The sequence below is a fragment of the Lacerta agilis genome, chromosome 13 (genome assembly GCF_009819535.1).
Source record: "Lacerta agilis isolate rLacAgi1 chromosome 13, rLacAgi1.pri, whole genome shotgun sequence".
Classification (NCBI taxonomy): domain Eukaryota; kingdom Metazoa; phylum Chordata; class Lepidosauria; order Squamata; family Lacertidae; genus Lacerta; species Lacerta agilis.
The window spans coordinates 36,302,351-36,314,819 of NC_046324.1; the positions used below are offsets into that span (position 1 = coordinate 36,302,351).

Sequence of the window (12,469 nt, forward strand, 5' to 3'; positions counted from 1 at the left end):
CTACTTGTGTGAATATGTCAAGTAAAAAAGAAAGAAAGCCAATCTCTTTTGCACCTAGGCAAGAACAGGGGCAAATGATCTAGTGAACACATGGATGCCTTAGATCAGAGACAAAATAAATGGATTTCCAGATCTTGCCCGCCTCTTTTCTCTTTCTTTTGATCTTCATTATTCTTGTGAAATTTGTTTTCATTTCATTCAAGTTTTATTTATTTAAAACGGGTTGTATCTAATAGGCTCAGAGTAGGCCTATTGAAATTAATGGATCTAAGTCATGTCTGTTATTTTCCGTGGGTCTACACTGGGTAGGACTAGCATCTTGTGGAAGCAGATTCCATAGTTTAAACTTTAAACTATGCACTATGTGGGGAAAATAATTTCTTTTGTCTCTCCTAGTCTTCCAACATTCAGCTTCATTTGATGTCCCCAAGTTCTACTGTTATGAGAGATTTGATCCGTATTACGATCAAATCCTGGAGATTTCCATTTAGATGGAGACATTCAGATACAAATGGGCTATGTCTGCTTCTGCCAACAATCTCTTCTACCACCACCCGGACACCCGGAGACACTGTCTTAAGAACAAACCATTAAAAAAATGCTGGAATTCATCAGCCGGCAAGCTGAGGGGTGTAAGACAGAACAGGCAACAGGTGCCTAGGTAGTCCAATTTTTCCGTTCCTCTTAACATTGGCATTTTCATCTGTAACAAAATAACTCCTGGCAGGGATGATGCCACGCAATTCCAGCTTCGCTCAGACCTTGCTTGGAAGATATATGAAGAAAACAGGAGCATCAGCCAAACCTTCTCCATTCACATTTTGGCTCACCAGTTCCACTATTGGCCCTTTGGCCCAAATTCCCTGTAAGGAAATGGAATTATATTCACGATCCATATTCTGGGATTGGTTAAAGGCGGGGGCGGGGCTGATGACCGTTGATTGGTCCCTTGTCTATGATAGCTAGGTGGTGGATCCCAAAGGAAGGCAAGGATGTAACGAGAGTTTAGAAAGGGCAATCTTGTCTTCAATAGCCATGCAGAGCAAAACTTCAGAAGAGGACTAACTCCTAACTCCGAGGACCATCAAATATTCTTCCAGACTGCCTACTCAAGAGAGAGAGAAATTCACCCCTTTACATTCCATAACTATTGGTGCTATTTGCAAACTGGGGGAAGGAGAATCTACAAATAATTCTTACTTTAACATTTAGATTTTTTAAAAAGACATTTTGGAGCAAGCACTTGGAGTGGTTGTTTTTGTCTCTTGATTTAAAAGTAGTCTAAAAAGAACAAAGGCATTATGGATGTGATCCTTTAATTACTAGGAGATAACCTGAGTTGAGTGAAAAGTATTTATTTTTTTACTTTAATTTTAGCTCTTTAAGCGGCAAAAAACCCTAACACATAACATGAGCTCATTTTAAAATTGTTGCGTTACAAAACTCCCAACGACAATGAAACGTTCAGTAAATTTCAAGGACAGTATTCAAAATCACTATCGTTTTTCTGCAGCAAAAGTGACCGGGTTTTGAAAGAAGATATACCTGTAGGGAAGTGACTTTGGCAAATTAACGAACTGTGAGAAAACTGGTTTTATGATATGAAGCATCTTTAATTCTGAAACTAAGCCTCTGTTCAGAAACGAAGTAATTGTTATATTTCACCTGTGCTCAAAATAATAGCTTTGCTTCTGCTATCAACTGCTCCTGAATGACATTTAGCATGAAGGAATTTTTTTTTAAGAGTTCTAAATTAAATGTTCAATAATACTAATTTCCAAGCAGGGTTGTAGTGCTTCTGGTTTGTCAGGACCCTGAAAACGGTACCATTTGAGGTACATAAAACATCTGCCATACCCAGCACTAGCTTAGGTCTACCGTGGCAATATCTAAAGTATCCACCACTCCTGGTACCAGATAACTGAGATGGATGAAGTCTGGGTCGTCTATTTGTGTATGGTTCCGTTTGTCATCGTCCTTATTTTGATGAAGCAGAAGCCAGATGATGAAATCAGGAAAGAGACGGAGACGCCAAGCGCCTCTGCTTCAACCTCATCCTACTCTAGCAGTTCTGGAAGTCGTATGGAATGCACTGAGGAGGAGATGGAAGTGTCCCTGAAGCGACTAACCAGCATCTTGTTCCATGCTGATGCACGGAGGAGGGAACCCCATCACGAGCACAACACCTCTGCCCATCAGAAAGACCCAGCAGGAAAGGAGCTAGGAGAATCCCAGCCTCAGCTGAGTCAGAGGAGAATTCAGGTACTGTACAAAGGCCCAGAAATTATGTTGAGATGTGCTCCAACAATATGAAGCCTTTGGGCTGCAATGGCTGTGCCCTGGATACATAGGGTATAGCGTTGGGTTGTATGGAATCAACAACCCTAGTATCGGTTTCAGCATGACCAAGGAATTCAACCAGTAGGCCCTTAGGACATGGGGGGGGGGGTGATCACAGGATCACTTGACAGAGATCAGTTACCTCTTAAACCTGGTTTAACTACACCAGAAATGTTGTTAGCCTGACTAAGGGGCTCTTGACTAACACGCACACACTTTTTATCTTCACAACAGCCCTGTGAGGTAGGTTGGGCTGAGAGACAGTGATTGGCCTAAAGTCACCCATGGCTGAGCGAACCCTGGCTTCCAAGCCCCAGTCTAGCACACTAACCACTCTGCCACATTGACATTTACACTTACTCTTACGCTGCATTTAGTTTACATTTGAGATAAAGCGTATTGTGACTTGGTGGGCTAGATTGATTTAAATCATGGCTTACACTATCAAGGGGGGGAGGGAAGGCTAATTTAAATCATTGATTTATATTGATTGGTTGGTTTTCAGATTGATAATGTTCTTCATATATTTCCTAAACAAAGGTGCAGTTCCAAAACCAATAAATAAAGTAGGACGTAGATATTCTTACTGGAGGGATGATCAAATTGTGTTCTTGTTGTTGTTTTTTTTCAATTAACACAGACAGAAAAGCCTCCTTTAACTGAAATATCTGGTAGAGGCCACTGACTGATTTGGTTTAGAGAGTAACTGTAACACTGAGCTGTTTACAACCAAGCTGTTTAATATTAACCAAGTTATTATTTAATATAAATTCCCTGTTCAAAAAAAAAACACCTCCAATTTAAATTTCATTTAAAAAATACAAAAAAATAATTGATTTTCGTCCACCCCATGACTTGGCAGCATTGGAAACATAAGTTTGCATTTCTGTGTCTCCTTAATTTGCTGAGTGAGCTTTTCAAGTCTGGTTTTAGCTGCAGTAAATGGTTTCAGGTGTCACTTCTCTCTCTAAAAGCCAAGCTATGTCTCAGAACAAAAATATGATATAGCCCACATGATATAGCCCTCCTCTTCCTCAGCATGATGCCATCTAAATCCTTTGAACTACAATTCCCATCAACCTCAGCCAGCACAGCTGTGCCCCCCACCCCCACCCCTTGGTCAACACGAGTTTATTCAGGGTGGGGGCAGTTTTTCTCAACCCCCAATAACAAGCGCCTAATGGAATGGTCCTCTGTGTGTCTGCTAACTGCCCTGTGATCTTCAGATGAAAGGCGGGATGTACTTTTAACAACTAATAATAATAACTAAATGCATCCTGTTTTTCCTTTCATTCTGGTCACGTCAGGAGTGTATTTGAAGCTGACACTTAAGAACTTTGGATGGCAAAAACTTTCAACAAACTCAGCGCCGATAAATCTGATTAAACAAATGTCAGATTCATTTAAGAATACTGAACATATACGAATAAAAGCACATAGGAAGCTGTCTTGTACTGAATTAGACCATTGGTCCATCTACTTCATTATTGCTGACACTGACTGGCAGCAGCTCTTTCAGGCAGACGGCTTTCCCAGCTGGAGATGCTGAAACATAGCCATCCTTTGAAATTCACACTTATCCCACTCATTGCCATGTTATTTACAAACGGATTTCATTTGGATGCAAGTACGTAACGCGAAATAAGCACAAAACTTGCACTATAATCTGCTGTATTTCTGGAAGTGGCATTTGCATCGTGTGAAAGCTCAAATTATAATGGGGAAATTAACAGTTAGGCAAATGTCGTGAAAATGGGATAAACTGCTGTGTGAATGCAGCCTTAGACTACAACCTCTTCCCTCCAACTTTTCCTCTCCCAATTTGCAATATGGGGCTAATAATTCTGCTCATCCTTTCTGGGTTGTTTCAATGATTCCTAAACCCCCTAAGAGTTCACTTTGGACACACTGGCGCCCAATATAAATGTATGTTTAATTTAGAGTTTTTAAGAGTGTTCTTTTTGGGGTTTCTTCTTTTATTTGAAGGAAAGGCACAGCAAGGAATCAGAATGTTGAAACTCATTTATTTTAGCAAAATGCCTTATTTCTTGTTGAGTATGCCACAGCAGATATCTGGGCTCTTTCTGCTTAATTTGGGTGGAGTCCCCTGGACATGTTCCATGTTTCTATTTGTGCATCTTGTTTTGCAAGCTTGTGTCTATTTTCTTTCCCGTAAAGTCTTACAGTGTTTTCCATGCCTAATGATTATCTCATCTGTCAGATGATACATTCTTGCAGGGGGGGGGGGAGGATGTTTGCAGAGATGGGATCCTTTGCCCAAGAATTACAGGAACGAGAAGTCAATGTTTCCCCTCAATTTCTAGGCTTCAGCTGTGAGGGAGCCGTTGCTTACATAGCCCATTGCACAAGAGGAACATTTGCAGAAGTAAAAACAAAAAAATTATGGGGTGAAATCCTAAACCAGAACCAGTCCGTGATCACTGACTCAATGTTCATTGAGTGTGCAGATATTGGGGGGGGGGAGAGCCCTGCAAATTGGGGTGGGGTGGGGTTGGAAGAATGGAATGGAATGTGCTGGAAAAGGGCAAAACTAGCTGGCTGGGATTTATATGTTTGTTTTATTCAGCACTTTACACACACAATGTCTCAAAGCGAGTTGCAACACTCTATAAAATGCAAGATGCCTAGACTCAGTTAAATCCAGGTGAATAAGAGGCCAATATATATTTTCCCTGGGCTGCAAAGAAAACCTATTGAGTTCTCAATTTTCCCAGGGTCTTTGAAAGGTGCAGTTCACACCCTGCAGCATTGAATTACAGTTAACCTTTTGCAGGAACACTGGACTATCCTTTTGCGATCGGATATGATATTTGGCATGGCGCTTTATAAATACTTTTTGGGCCTTGAATCAAAATAGGTCAAGCTAATGCTGTTGCTATGCATTTGGCACCTGAGAAACATTTTGAAAATGTAGCTTACCACTGCCTGTGTTCTCCCTGTCTTGTTAGTATCTCGCATGCTTTTGACATCAGCCACTGCATGGTGAACTTAACCAAAATGAGGCAATTGCTATGTACATCCATCCTCTGCCTGAAGCAAGATGAACGCCACACCCCATAGTCAAGTCTGACTGGACTTTACCATCCAGGGGTCCTTTTTACCATTGCCATACATGCATGCACATACAGCCCACTGCCCTAGGGTGGTGCAAAATAACCTGTTCTTGTTTTCCTTTGCAGGTCTGAAATGACTGATGAATTTTTGATAGCAGCATATGGTGAGTATGTTCTGACTTTCATTTGGGGCTGCTGGGCTCCTTCAACTGATCTGTTTGTTGAGCATCCAACCTGATTTGCTTGTGGGGCATATTTCCATTTAATCATTTGTTGCACTTTTCAGTGCACTTTCCCCCATCACTTTCCTAGCAGCAAAAAAGTATTTCCCTCTCCACAAAGTGGGTTTGTTACACTAGGGTGGCAAAGCACTTTAATTGCGCAAACCTTAATTTCTGGTATACATTTGGCTCCTCCTTGTGAAATAGTAGAGTCTAGAGGCACCAGCTCTTGTGTGTGCCAAATACGTACTGTGGAACCTGTTGGAAACATCTCTGCTATTGCCTTTCACTTATTTGTTCCCTTCCAACAAACACTGAGGGAGGTGCCAACACAACAGCCATCAAGGATTCGGACTTCTTACCGTGAAAAGCAAGTGGGGTGTGTGTGTGGAAACACCACATCATAAAATATGAACTCCTTAAGTCAGCTACACACACATACACTCATATTTTATAAGTTCTCCTCTCCTCAACTTGCTATGTTGCTTATACTGCAATCAACTGAATGCAACCAACAAAGTTCGGACACCACCCCCCCCGCAATATCTCACATTATCAATAAAAATAAACAAATGCATAAACAAAGGACCTACCCTTGTATTGTGGTCACAATCCCCTAAACTAACAATAGGCAACAGAACGAAAGAACAATACCTCCATCTCTCTCTACCCCTCTCTCTTTCCTCCAACTGCAAGAAGCCTATGACAAAAGTGTCTCTCACTAAATGTAAACAAACTGTGAAAAAGACAAAGAATTGAAAGTCGAGACAATAGATGTACCTTTCCCTGTTTATCTGTTACACAAAAAAGGCTTTAATTAAAAAAAACCTATTTAAACAAAAACAAAAAACAAAAACTTGCTATGTGGATTTTATGGATACAGCTTTACATTCAACCATAAACTGAGTTGGTTTTAAGGATGAAAGGATCAGTATCTTTTGGTTCTCTCAGTTTCTAATTTTGTCAGACTTGAATTTGTTGGTTCAAGGAAAAAATAGGGATATGGAAAGGAGACTTCCTGGATGCAAAGATCCAGGTTTGGGACAAGTACTCTTTGGTGAGAGAACCCCAGCAGAGATTTAAAATCACAAAATATGCAGCAAACGTGGAAATATAGGCTATTAGACCTTTAAAATATGCCCTTCTGAATTCCGAAACTTCCTTCTTCTCCTAGCATAGAAAAAGACCACATGTTTGGTAAGTTAAAAATTGTTTGCTTAAATTTCCCCAATGGTCAGATTCATGTGCTTTTTCCATACATCAATCATAAAATTTGCACAAGCAGTAAAACTTGGCTTAGTTGCAAAATGGTGAAAGTTCCTAAATTAGTGGTATAGGAACTCAATAGGGGCAGCTTAGCCTCTACATGCTGAGTTCATAGAGTAGACTGGGAGAGGAACAAAGGCTTTATTATCTAGTCCCTCCCAAGGTGAGCTAAGCCTGGCAGTACAGCTTACTCTATGGTCTTAACCCCTTCATGTATTAAGTATAAATCCCACAGAATTCAGTTCTCCACATTTTGCAGTAATTTGTGTTTAATTCATGAAAATTCACCAGCATTTTAGTGTGAAATTATCTTAATAAACACATTTTTATGCAGTTTTGACAATGCATCCGATTCCTCCCCTTCCCCTTATCATTATGCCAGGCTACATAGACCAACTTATTAGAAATGTGATTACATATTGGCTGGTAGTTTTGAGGCCACTGATGTGTCTCTGATTTGGGCACAACAACATGGGGGACCCAGCTCCCCACCTAGAAAGATACTTTGCCTCTTCTACCCGCCCCATCTTTTTTTTTTTCCTTTCCTGATGCAGCCTATGAAATGCTCTTCCAATAGAGATTCAGCAGGTGTCTTCCATATTGACCTTTAAACATTTGCTGAAAGGTTTTATTTGACACCAGGCTTATGCAGACAATTAAACTAAACACCTTCTGCAACTGTTAGTTAGTTTTCTGTTTTATTGGTTTTTATTGTTTATGAAAGATTGCTATAAACTGCTTTGGTTGGTTCTTTAAAAAAAATGAAATCGTGGTATACAAATATATTTATGAATGAATAAGCTGAAACAAGCCCAAATCAAGTCCTTGGGGGTACGTGCGTCCCCTCTCTGCTTCTGTCTTTTGGGGGAAGCTTTGAAGGTTTCACTTCTGTTTTGGTTAAGCACAGATTGCCACATGGGGAATTGTGGTGAGTTTAAACAAGCTAACTTTAGAAAACATTGATTAAAGTTGGTTTAATGTGCAACCACAGTTTGTAGGTCCAGACAACATGAGAAAAGCTTCCCGATTCCTTCCCTGGTGCAGCACAGGAAGAAGGGAGGGAGGAATGCAGGAGGCTAAGTCTACCTAGTTGTCATTCCAGCTTGTGCACATCACACTAAACTATGGTTTGTGTGCAACTGCAGCCATTGCGTGGGGCAAGGGAGATGTTGCAGATTGGCAAAGAACAGAGCTAGCATGCAGGTCTTAGGCGCAGTCACCTGCTAAAGGATCTATTGTGGTAGGGAAAAGACCCCTGCCGAAGACCCTAGACACCCCAAGCCAGAATATATTCAGAGCTAATCGAGACCCAACTGGGCAAGCATGTACATTCTGTATGCCCAATTGTGGTTTATAGGAGGAGAGCAGGGAGCCTTTTCTAGTTGTTGTTATCCCAGAAGCAAAAAGCCTTAATTACAAAGCATCTGCTGGGACATCACTCTATTAAATTCCTGCTTAAAAGCAGGTAATGAGGCAGTCAGACCCATCTAGTGGAGCCTGGTTCATTAAGATGAACAGAGCACTGCCTCACTGAGCTCAGTCTGCCTTCAGGCGTCCCCCACGTTCTTAATCGGACTGCCACTAACAACTGGCCAGTCAGGGCCTTGCTTTTCAGGCGATCCAAGTGATCCTCTAAGGAAATAGGTGTTTATTTGTTTGTTTATAAAAGTGTTTCTATATTTCCATATCATATCATACCAAGGCAGTGTACCAACCATGCTACAACATAAAACACAATTTGTTGTTATTTATCTTTAATGCAGAATTGTTAAGGTGACCGGCTAATCAATAATAAAAATTAAAGAGCTGCAAAGGTTTGCCAGCATATAAAAGTCCTCAGGAGACTCCTGGGAGTAAAAAGCGAGGGTACCTGATGAGTCTCTGTTGGAAGAGTGTTCCACAGCTCAGGTCCTGCTTGTGGGCCACTGTGAGAACAGGATGCTGGACTAGTTGGGCCATTGGCCTGACTCAGCAGGATCTGCTTATCGCCTTATAGGACCACTGTTACTAAATGTCTGGCTCCTGGTTGAGGCCAGTCAGTCCCTTTAACACAGGGGATAATACTCCCCTGGATAATCTCAGCAACTTTAAGGTATCCTGGGCACAAGTTGTTCATGGCTTTGTATATCAACAGAAGAACCTTGAACGGGTCCCAGTAGCATATGGTGTTGTGTGCTGCTGTCCATCTGTCCCCACCAGCAGTTTAGCTGCTATGTTCTGCTCCAGCTGCAGCTTTGTGTCCTCCATTCCTCTCACTCCTGACTGAATGTTCTCCTTGCTTCTCCGACAGGTTCAGTTCCCACTGTGTGCTGGTAGAGGCTTGAAGCAAATCTCACACCTTCTCCAGAAGGAAGAGGCTTTCAAAGAAAGGAAAACAACAGGATGTCTGTTTGCTCTTCCCACTTCCTCTAACAGAAACTGTGATTTTGACCTAACAGTTAGGTTACTCTTGTGTGTTTCACTAAAGGCAAATATACTGCTCCTAAGGCTGTTAAGTGCCCTCACTGTTCCCTGACCTTGCTGAACAAATTCCTCTTCCCCCACTAGGTGGTTTTTATAGCTGCAGGCTTAAACTCTGTCCCACCTGTGCTCACAACAATATGGTTCCCTGGAAACTCCCTAGACATAGAGGTTCCTACTGTGTCCCTGTGACTGACAAACTGTTACTGGAAAGTGTATGTGAGAGAAAGAAAGAGATTGAGAAAAATAATCCTCAGAATGGGGGTGAACTTCAGGCCTGGGGATGGGAGGGAAATGCAACCCTCCAAGTCCATTGGAATTCTCCAAGCACCTTATCTTCTCAGGCCTTGCCCCTCACCTGGTTGTTTTCACCTGGCTGGAAATGCATCCTTGAACTCTGATGATGGCTGAAAGCAGGATGTGGAAGCATGTGTAAAAGTTTACATCTGTTGCTCCACCCATTTTTGCTTCTGGCCCCGCATACCAGTAGCACCACCCACCCGCCCACCCCCGGTTGCTCAGAAGGGAATACGGCCCTTGGGCTAAAAAAATTACATGGCCCTGACTTGGAAGATGCTACCAAATAATGAATATGCTCTCTGTGTGCGTAGCTGGGTGTTTTCATTTTTTATTTTTTATTCTTCGTGTGGCATGACAAGCCCTGCAATTCAGCAGTTTTGTACGAGGCCAGTCAGGTTCTCTGCTGTCCCCTGTGCAACCCTTTGAAATTCTCCCAGCAGCAGTTCCTTCCTGAAACAAATAAAGCTTCCGCAGTAAGTAGATAGTTGTGTTTGACTCCAAATTTTTGTACAAGGTGCTTTGGGGGCAGTTGTGTTCCTATTTATCTGAGCTATCCTAGTATAAATTACACAAAGCCTGAGCTCGAGGAATTTGTACAAGCTGGTCCAGACCATACTATATGTCAGTGTGTCTTCCTCATCCATTTAGCTCCCAGAGTTTTCTTCCTTTATCTTGGGAGTTTCTATGTGTGCTAAAATAACTCCGGTCCAGATTGTTGATCATGAGCTAACTTCCTGCTCTTACAACATGTCCGCAAGTAGCCTTTCCTCATAAGATGCTGAGATTTTTTCATACAGCTAACAGGAAGTCTCTCTTCCTCCTTGGCCGCTAGATGTTAGCGCCTTGCTATGTGTGAAGTAACAAGCATAATCGCTGAAGATGGGTTAGTTAAACCTGCTAGCTAGCAGCACGTGGCATCTGAGTTAGGGGTAGGTAGAAAGAATCAGTCCCCAAATCATCATAACGCTTGTCAAACTGCAGAAGCACCACAGCTCAGTGGTAGAGAACATGTCTTCCATGCAGAAGGTTCCAGGTTCCATCCCAGACATCCTCAGATGGTGTTGGGAAAGGCTGCCAGAGGCAGTGGAAGGTCTCTGCACTAGGTATGGAGAACATTTGCCCCGCCAGATGTTGCTGAACCACAAATCCCATCATCCATTGCTGTTGGACATGCAGGCAGGGGCTGATGGGAGATGTAATTAATCAATGTCTGGAGGTCAAAGGTTCCCCACACCTGCAGTACATGGCCATCATGCAGATGTTATTGGACTTTAACTTACACATTTATAAAACCTTAGTTTCTGTGTCAACAGTGTCCTTGACAGGCTTGAAAGCCCTGTGGGAAAGGGATTTGGTTGTAAGGTAAAGGTAAATGATCTCTGCACGGTTTAGTCCAGTCAAAGGAGACTATGGGGTGCGGCACTCATCTCACTTCAGGATGAGGGAGCTGGAGTTTGTCCAAAGACAGCTTTCTGGGTTATGTGGCCAACATGACTAAACTGCTTCTGGCACAACAGAATACCAGGATGGAAGCCAGAGTGCATTGAAATGCTGTTTACCTTCCCACCACAGCAGTAGCTATTGATCTACTTGCACTGGTATGCTTTCAAACGTCTAGGTTGGCAGAAGCTGGGACAGAGCAACGGGAGCACAAATTCAAACCTTCCGATCAGCAAGCCCAAGAGGCTCAGTGGTTTAGATAACCACGCCACCTGCGTCCCTTGCAGATTTGGATGTACACATACAGGACATTGCATGATCTGGGGGAAAGCACCATTTGGGTATACCTCTGCAATCAATTGCTATTAAGACTCTCTATCAGTGGTATATGCACCTGCTCCTTTTGAGCAAGATAAACAGCAATAATGCAGCATTGTGTTGGAGGAATTGTGGGGACACTTATTCTCTTGTGGTGGGAGTGTCCTTTAGTGTAAGGTGTTTTGTGAGGCGGACCTCATTAACAATCAAACCATTCCTTTGGACCCCAAACCTGCCCTTTTGTCACTTTTTAACTCTGATGCTTTGGACCTTTCTAAAAAAATACCTTGATGGTACCACAGCTCACCACTGCATCTCATGATGGTGACACAGCTCACCATCGCAAACTATTTGCAGCCTCTAGAAAGCGACCTTTATGAAATTCAATGGACAAAATTTTGGGACCTGGTACTGATGGATAAATTGAACAATAGAACAAACTATAAACATCCATAATTACAATATGCAATGACAGAAAGTACTTCTTCATATAAGTTCATAGTTAGACTATGGAACTCGCTCCCAGAAGAGGCAGTGTTTCTGAATATCAGGTTTTATACCTCTGCCTGCTTCCCTCTCTGAAACTTTTACTGTATTTTAAAAGCTGAGCTTTTTTGTGGCTTTTTCGTTGGCTGGAGGGGTTGCCTTGGTGGTGGGAGGGGGTGTGTGTTTGTTTTTTGCCTGTGTACACACACTATGCATTTAAAGTACATCATGAACTTCCCCATAGAATTCTGGGAACTCTGGTTTGTTAAAGGTGCTGAGAATTGTAGCTCAGTGATGGGGGGGAAACTACAGCTCCCAGGATTCTTTTGGGGGGAAACTCGTGTAATGTGTGTTGGATGTACTTTAGGGACAAAAACTTCCAAGTTCCAGTCCGTTGCTATATATATTTTTGCGTGTCCTCAAAACGGATCCCTATCCCTTAAAATCCACAAACCTTTCCACCTGGGGTGAATTAGACCCCCTGATCAACTTACAGGACGAAAGGGGAGGAGACTGGAGAAGCCACTACTGTACAGTATTAGGCACCCTACCCCCCCCCACCCC

General features: G+C 42.3%; 1 long non-coding RNA gene across 1 annotated transcript; it reads left to right on the forward strand.

The window, feature by feature from the left end:
- The first annotated feature begins 1,797 nt into the window (after positions 1–1,797).
- Positions 1,798–9,848, forward strand: LOC117057151. The gene is made up of 3 exons (XR_004427798.1): positions 1,798–2,262; positions 5,541–5,578; positions 9,192–9,848. It is a non-coding gene; the product is annotated as an uncharacterized LOC117057151 (long non-coding RNA).
- The last annotated feature ends 2,621 nt before the right edge of the window (positions 9,849–12,469 follow it).